This window comes from Anolis carolinensis, chromosome 5 (genome assembly GCF_035594765.1).
Source record: "Anolis carolinensis isolate JA03-04 chromosome 5, rAnoCar3.1.pri, whole genome shotgun sequence".
Taxonomy (NCBI): Eukaryota; Metazoa; Chordata; class Lepidosauria; order Squamata; family Dactyloidae; genus Anolis; species Anolis carolinensis.
In genome coordinates, this window is record NC_085845.1 from 157,750,712 (window position 1) to 157,760,061 (window position 9,350).

Here is a 9,350-nt window from a genome sequence, read left to right on the forward strand (position 1 = left end):
TGGTTAAACAGGGAATGAAACTGCAGATAGTGTAACTGCTGAACTCAGGCCCCATCTACCCTGCCATATAAAATCCAGATTATTTGCTTTGAACTGTATTATATGTCAGTGTAGACTCATATAATCCAGTTAAAAGCAGATAATGTAGATTATCTGCTTTCATAATCTGGATTATATGGCAGGGTAGAAGGGGCCTCAGCGGAGTTTGAATTTGGATAAATATGTATTGGACTACATTATTTCATCCATCTGAGCTCTAAAGCATATCAAAACTCGGCATGTTCCTGCCATTCCTCCAATACATTCATCTCAATATCATAAATCAAGTGTATTATTATCCTTCTGAAAAAAAAATTTGCTCACATATTAGTAGTAGGGATTCTTTAATAAAAGGACAGCATGAAATAATTATGGTAATGTTAACAATAAAAATAAAACCAGGTATATAAAAATAAAGCCAGTCACAGAATAACAAAGAGCTACAGTTTAGGAGAGTCTTATCATTGGTTTCCTTGAATGCAAGTCCAAAAAACAATGAATTACAGAGTGGTCTCACTCTAGTTTGATAATCGCACAGATTTTGACTTTAACATTATGTAGCCATGATACTTAAGCGAGGCTAAGATTAAAAGTAACTGCGGGCTGCCTGACGTGGGAGTTACCTTGTAGATGCTGCATAAAAATGAGTCATCAAAACTGTAACTTGTTTCATAGCAACAGTTTCATGAATTATCAACCTTTGAAACAGTCCAACATCAGGCTATACTCAAATTTGCCAAACCAGTTACTCTGGAGTAACCTTATTGAAGTATCTTGTCTAAAGATTTTTGTCATAATTTCAAGACGTTTGGGTGGGAAAAGTGTGGTCCATGGCTGCAGATGTCCCTCACCTCATTTTTGTAGCCCTCACCCACCCCAGTGTCCCCCATATATCTCAAATGTCCTCTGTGTTGACTTTTGAGTTATGTCCTATTGTACAAAGACCTCTCACGACTTTAAAATGGCCAAGAAGATCAAAACATAGAAGAAATGCCTACTAGAAAGAATGTAGCTGCTGAGGTCTTTTAGGGGTGGCAATGCAAATTCCTAGCTCCCAACAGTTACTCGCTTCTGCTTTAATTATTGCTAATATTGTAAACCTTTTAAATAATTTAAGATTAAGTCTAAAATGCTGATGATCATCCTACAATGACCGGGTTTTTTTTTAAATGTTATGGTTGCCAGATCAATAAACACTTTCTGAATCTAATCACACTTTTGCTTTGTTTTATAATATTACTATTTTGGCATACAAATGTAACTTACCACATTATAAGCAAGAAGTTAGGTTGTACCATACACCCTTTCTTGGAAATTGCACATATGATGTAGCTCTTCCCCCAGGCATTTTTGCATGTAGCATATCAGATGAGAGGCTTACTTACACATAGCTATTATATGAATAGTATCCATAGAATTTCCAGTACCATGCTATAAGATATTATGGAAGCCTTATTGCATGTAAAACCCACTCCCATATTGAGGATAAGTGGGTTTTGCTCATCCGAATAGGGTGATAAACATTCTACTCTTGCTGACAATTGCTGTTTGCTGTTTTGTTGGCCATTTCTAAGAAAGTCAGCTCTTCGGTGATGCACTAGCAGGATTTGTTCTAAGAAAAAAAAGGCACTTAAATATTTAAATGTACCAGGTTCTATGTGTTTAATTTCATTGTTTAACTATTGCATAGTTTCCCAACTATGTAGCTGTTGGCAAAAAGCAATGGGCTGCTCTGTATTTATATGCTCTAGCTTTCAGGAGCTTTTTGTTCTGTTTATGTTGCTGAAGATGTGTGTCAAAATGCATATGACACTAACAAACCTTCCTTTTATGGATCACAGAAGCTGAGGAGGGGTAGAAGGAGAAAGAAAAAAAATCTAGAATATTGACATGAATCTGTTTTAAATGTATTTCAAGTAGCAGAATAATAATGGCATAACATCTTGATACTTTTATGTGGTGGTGAGGTTTCATGTTTCTGGGAGGCACAAAGCAATGCTGTAAGGCCCTATAAAGAAGATAGGTTTTTTGTTGAAGAACCAGAGTAAACATGCAAAGCACCTTCATGCAGTATGGAGAAGTTTGTTGTAGAAAAATATTGTTATGATCAAATTTGAGTGAAGTAGACAGTCTTTGGTGTCAGAAATTCATAGTACCCTTTTTGTCTCTCTCTGTGCCCTGGACTAAATATACTGTCTGAACCTCACTGTTATGAGCACTGTATACAATATATTTGGTAACAGAGGATGGAGAAGATCCATTCTCTTGGTCAAAACAAGAACAGGAGTGAGTTCCCTTGGGGAGATAGGGTGGAATACAAATAAAGTTTATTATTATTATTATTATTATTATTATTATTATTATTATTATTATTATTAACATTATTATTATTAGTAGTAGCAGCAGCAGCAGCAGCAGCAGTAGCAGTATTAAGACACAGACAATGAACTACTGTACTAATATCAAAAATTACAGTAACATAGTGCCAATATTTAAAGACCATGTAAAGAAGAGATTTGCAGTACTAAGCCTGATTGAACAGAGGCCAGAAGAATTCTGGACTGAGGACAGGAATGCCACCAAGGAAGAATGTGTCTCTTGTTTAAAAAAAAACACACAACAACATTATATGTAGCCAAAAGAAAGAAAAGCTTCATTGGATGACAGATAGAACTTTTCAAACAGTAAGTACAAATGAGGAGCAAAAGTAATGTGACAGAGAAAAAGGTCAGAATCCTAACTCAGATGTTCATCAACGAATAGTCATTTGGACAATCATGAAACAAAATGACTCATTGGAAAATATGAGAATGCTTAGTGAAAGGGAAAGCAATAAGAAAAGGGGAAAACCATAATACAGGTGGATTGAGTCAATAAATAAAACCATAGCCCTGAGTTGGCAAGACTTGAACAGATCAGTAGAAGACCAGGCTCCTTAGTTTTTTCTTATTCGTAGGGTCATCAAATGTCAAAGCCAGCATGACAGCAAATACCAAACATAAAGATGGGCCTACAGTTTTCCAGCATCTTTTTTAATGTGTTCTCTGAAGTTTGGATGTCACAATTATCTGTTTGCAAGTGAAACAAAATTTATAATGTGAAATTGATGACAACCAAGATAGCAATAACAGTAGTCATGACAACTAGAACATACCAAAAATGTACTTGAAATTACAGAGTACAAAAAGACATGTTCCTTCCCTCAGGGACGTATAATCTAAAATTCATAATTAACAACAAAACAACAGAAGAGAAGGAAAATAGGAGTGATTTCTTTGCAGGATAATGGGAAAAGCCATTGTAACCACACCTAGGATTCTCATCCCATCTTATGTTTACTTCTGTGTTATATATATTTGATGGTGTAGCCTCTAGACCACAAAAGCTTGTGCTATTATAAATGTAGTAGTCTCTTGTTGTTTTATGGCCATAGGCTAATATTACAATAGATCACGCAGTCTAGGAATGTAATCTAGGAAATTATACCATGTCTAGATAGATTGTGTGATTATACTGGTAATAATGTTGGAGCCCCTGGTGGTGCAATGGGTTAAACCCTTGTGCTGGCAGGACTGCTGACTTGAAGGTTGGGTTGCTGGCCTGAAGGTTGCTGGTTCGAATTCAACCTGGGGAGAGTGTGGATGAGCTCTTTCTGTCAGCTCCAGCCCTATGTTGGGACATGAGAGAAGCCTCCCACAAGTATGGTAAAACATCAAATATCTGGGCATCCCCTGGGCAACATCCTTGCATTTGGCCAATTCTCTCACCAGAAGTGACTTGCAGTTTCTCAAGTCACTCCTGACACGAAAAAAACCTGGTAATAATGCCTACTGTATTGCCTACAGGAATTCTAATGTTGTGTTTAATGCTCTTATATACAAGTCTTCAGTATCCAGTTGAAGGCATTCACTTAAAGAACCCTATTTTCTCTCTTGTTACTGTGAAGCACACTGAAAGTAGCATGAGCTGAAGTCCCACCTCCCAAGTTAAAAGCTCTGTAAGATATCAGATAACAAGGTACATAGATGAGCTGCCAAAAAGCATGAGCTGTGTAGCATAGTTGCTTGCTGCCCTAAGAAACAGCCAAGAAAAAGGAGTGCACTATAGATAGCTACTAGACAGCTTGCAGGTGCACATGACTTTCATAGTGTTTTTGTGTATTCTATAGAAGGGTGGAGGTTGGACATGTAATTCTAAACCTAGGCTTTGGAAATGAGGGAACATTTGCAAACTATTCTATTAAAGGGTATGTTCAGAAAAGGGACATAAATAGAGGCTGGAATGTCATCTCTGAAGTTCTCATGGCTTATGTCAGCAACAGAGCCCCTACATGGAACTATTGCCTTTTTATGTACAGTTCATACAAGGACAAGCAGCAGCGTCTGTTCCCCAGGGGAGTCCCAATTGCTAGTCCATTGCAGAGTTTCTAAGGGCTCCATGAAAACAAGCGAAAACTTTAAACATTTGAATGAGACAGAGCAAATGAAACTACACATTTGGAGGAAAAGTTCCAGCTGAACTCTTGTAAAGTCCAAATCATTTTATAGTCAACTTCTGTCAGTGTAGATGAATGAGCAGTTTTCCTTGATGATTTAAGGACAAATGAATACCAGTGAGGGTGGAGTGTATGTTTGTGCTATCAGCCACTTCATCACACTAGAGAAAAAATCCACTTAAAATCCGGTTTCTGCCTCCTGTAGAATTCTGGGGTTTGTAGCTTAGGGAAGAGCCATAGAATCATAGAGCTGGAAGAGACCTCATGGGCCATCCAGTCCAACCCCCTGCCAAGAAGCAGGAAAATCACATTCAAAGCACACACACCCCCGACAAATGGCCATCCAGCCTCCGCTTAAAAGCCACCAAAGAAGGAGCCTCCATGACACTCTAAGGCAAAGAATTCCAGTGCTGAACAACTCTCACAGTGTGAAGTTCTTCCTAATGTTCAGGTGGAATCTTTTCCTGTAGTTTGAAGCCATTGTTCCACATCCTAATCTCCAGGGCAGCAGAAAATAAGCATGCTCCCTCCTCCCTATGACTTCCCCTCACATATTTATACATGGCTATCATGTCTCCTCTCAGCCTTCTCTTCTGCAGGCTAAACATGCCCAGCTCTTTAAGCCGCTCTGCATCGAGCTTGTTCTCCAAACCTAATGCAATCTAAGACAAGGCGTTCCTAAAGCAAAGGAGCAAAGCTGACTTCTTGCTTCCTCACTTCTGTGGGAACCCAATTGCCTTTAACAGCTTCACTAAATTACAAACCCCAGAATTCTGCAGGAGACAGAAACTGGATTTAAGTGGATTTTTTCTCTAGTGTGATGAAGTGGCTGATAACACAAACATACACTCCACCCTCACTGGTATTCATTTGTCCTTAAATCATCAAGGAAAACTGCTCATTCAGCTACACTGACAGAAGTTGACTATAAAATGATTTGGACTATACAAGAGTTCAGCTGGAACTTTTCCTCCAAATGTGTAGTTTCATTTGCTCTGTCTCATCCAAATGTCCACATTTTAAGTGGATTTTTTCTCTAGTGTGATGAGGCACTTACTATGTATAGCCACCCCTTTAACTGCTTAATATGAATGTGCAATGTGCATGTAGAAAACTAGCAGTGTGCTTGAATCTCCCATACTCACAACATACCGATAGGGATCTTCACAATCCACGTTGAGGGGAAACCACTGAATTATTCTTGGGTGAAGCTGAGATGTGGCAGTAGTTTGCTATGCATGAATCAACCTAGTAAATAGCATGCAAACCTGGCTATATAAAAAAAATAGCTAGTGATGTTAAGGGAAAAGATATGTAGCAGAGATGGGATTTCATAAAGAAGGAATTGCAAAAAGCACAGTCAAAAACTATTCCATGGAAGAAGAAAAATGGGGGGAAACTGAAAAGGCCAATATGGCTTAACAGTAAACTTGAAGAAGCAATAAAAAGAAGGAAAAAAGATAACAGATAAAAACAAAAAAAAAGAAATTGTAAAGGAAGAATACAAATGTCTTGCTGAAGTTTGCAGGAATAGTGTAAGAAATAGTTTAGAAGGAACTCAGACTACACAGGAAAGGATGAAGAAAAAAAAGTAGTTTTTAAAATGTTTGAAGCAAGAGAATGACTAAGGACCCTTCCACACTGCTGCATAAAATCCACATTGAACAGGATTATATGGCAGTGTGGATTCAAAGAACCCTGTTCAAGGCAGATATTGAGGATTATCTGCCTTGATATTCTGGGTTATAAGGCTGCGAGGAAGGGCCCTAAAGAAGTGGAGGAATTGTTGCTCAGGAAACTTAATTTTTAACGTCCTTGCGAAGATCACAGTGAAATGCTCAATAGGTTAAATGTCTATTTTGTATCACTTTCTCCCAAAAAAAGAAGACTTCTGCTCTTCAGCACAGACCTTGGCAAGGAGTCCGGTCTGAAAACCAAAACTGAAAAGTCTGGGGTCACCTAGGCCCCTTCCACACAGCTGTATAAAATCCACATTGAACTGGATTATATGGCAGTGTGGACTCAGATAACCCAGTTCAAAATAGATTTTGTGGATTATCTGCCTTGATATTCTGGATTATATGGCTGTGTGGAAGTGCCCTAAGTAAAAAAAAAAGACTGATACAGAGAGATGTTTTGTGGGGCTTGCTCACAATCTATAAAATACCTTTTTCAAAATGCTTCTGGTAGTTAGTCACAGAATTGCTAAGGTGGTAACAAAGCAGAACTTGGAATTTTACTTTAAAAGTGAATGAATATGGTGGCATGTTGTACACTCACGAACACTTTATCATGTCATTGCACTCATTCATTGTAAATATAACATTTCCCTATTGTGGGTTGTAGAATCTGGGCAAGGAGAAATAAATGGGTTGCTATTCCAAATAAAATCCAGCCCATAGCCATTCATATGTTCTCCCACTATGCAGACGTGGGAGAATAATAATAATAATAATAATAATAATAATAATAATAATAATAATAATAATCATCATCATCATCATCAGTGGTGATCGGCACACTGGGTACAGTGCCTAAGACCTTGGCCTGCACTTAAACACAATCGGCGCTGACAAAATTACCACCTGCCAGCTGCAGAAGGCCACCTTATTGGGATCTGCATGCATTATTCGCCGATACATCACACAGTCCTGGACACTTGGGAAGTGTCCGACGTGTGATCCAATACAACAGCCAGCAGAGTGTCTGCTGTGGACTCATCTTGTTGTGTTTCAAATAATAATAATAATAAGACCTGGCTCTGGCTCACGAATGGGACCCTGAAGAAGGAGACAGAAGGCCTGATCCTTGCAGCCCAGGAGCAAGCCATCAGAACAAATGCAATTAAGGCCAAGATCGAAAAATCAGCTGATGACCCAAAATGCAGACTGTGCAAGGAAGCCGACGAAACCATTGATCATATCCTCAGCTGCTGTAAGAAAATTGCACAGACAGACTACAAACAGAGGCACAACTGTGTGGCCCAAATGATTCATTGGAACTTATGCCTCAAGTATCACCTCCCTGCAGTTAAGAACTGGTGGGATCACAAACCTGCAAAGGTTGTGGAAAATGAACACGCAAAGATACTGTGGGACTTCTGAATCCAGACTGACAAAGTTCTGGAACACAACACACCAGACATCACAGTTGTGGAAAAGAACAAGGTTTGGATCATTGATGTTGCCATCCCAGGTGTCAGTCGCATTGATGAAAAACAACAGGAAAAACTCAGCCGCTATCAGGACCTCAAGATTGAACTGCAAAGACTATGGCAGAAACCAGTACAGGTGGTCCCGGTGGTGATGGGCACACTGGGTGCTGTGCCAAAAGATCTCAGCCGGCATTTGGAAACAATAGACATTGACAAAATTACGATCTGCCAACTGCAAAAGGCCACCCTGCTGGGATCTGCACGCATCATCCGAAAATACATCACACAGTCCTAGACGCTTGGGAAGTGTTCGACTTGTGATTTTGTGATATGAAATCCAGCATATCTATCTTGTTTGCTGTGTCATACAACATCGTTGTGTCAATAATAATAATAATATAAAATAATAACATGCAAGTGGCAGTAAAATTGCATTAAACAATGTTAGGCATTCATATTTATAGCTAGTTAACATTAAGTGCTGGTACATGGGTTTAATATACAGTAAAACATGAGTATCTGCTGGGGTTTGGTTCCTCATGGATATCAAAACTCATGGATACTCATGTCCAATTACAATATATAAAGTGGTGTAGCAAAATGGTGTCAGTTATATGTTTTGGCCAACTCCAGGTTGGCCTTCTGGAATTTTTAAAAAATTCCAAGCTGTGAATGATTGAGTCTGTGGCTATGGACAGCTGAATGTAAATATCTCTTTTTTCTAGATACCAAATATAACAAATGCTGCCAAAAGACAAAGAATGCTTGAGTAGCAGTACTAGAAGGCTGTTCTGGAAATCTTTCCTCACCAAAGCAGGTATGTTTTATCCTCCTCTGGACCAACTTAAAACATGTTGCTGCTGGGGATGGTAGGGAGGGGAAGAGGAAATTGCACCCCATTGTTCCCCCTCAAACTGCACAATGCCTAAGGTCGATCAAGTTAAGACCTGAGGCAAATAATTCCCCTTCCTCCTCCCCTTTCAAGAAGCTGTAACAAATTAATAAGTAACAATTAGCTATCCTATCATGATACCAAAATGCTCTCTATGGCAGTCATCTCACCCTGTTTAATAGCAGGGCTGGCCCTGGTCCTACCCAAAGCACTTCAAAACTTGCATTTATAAGCAACATAATTCTCCTAGCCAAGTAGTCGTCAAGAGACTTATATGTTAATAAGAAAGATATTGTCTTGTTTTCTTTAATACCTCTTGATCTGATAGTGTTTTTAAATGATTGGAAACTAAATTAAAGCAAATGCGTTGTCTAGCAACACAGAGCAACAAACACTCTACTGTTCTCTTGTGTGTGCTGACAGTCTCTTACTTCTTGCAAGAAAAATAAGCCTACTACAAAAATTAAGTTAATTGTCCCTTTGAAACATGCTTTAGGATTTGATTTTGAATAAGAGCCATCTCATTGCTTCCGAAAACCACCTGAGACTCATTAATTCCTTGCAACCCAGTTGATCCGCACCTTCCCCATGGCTTAGCCTTCCCCATAAACTAACCCACTTGCTGGAGAAGATTTTGTTGTTTTCTTCATTTGACTTCGCAATTGGAACTACAATAGATTAGAATGCCTTTAAAGCAAAAACTAACCTGTGGGCAAGAGAAAGACTTGCCTAGTTACTGAATCTTGGACTTTTAGATCATTGCAGTTGTC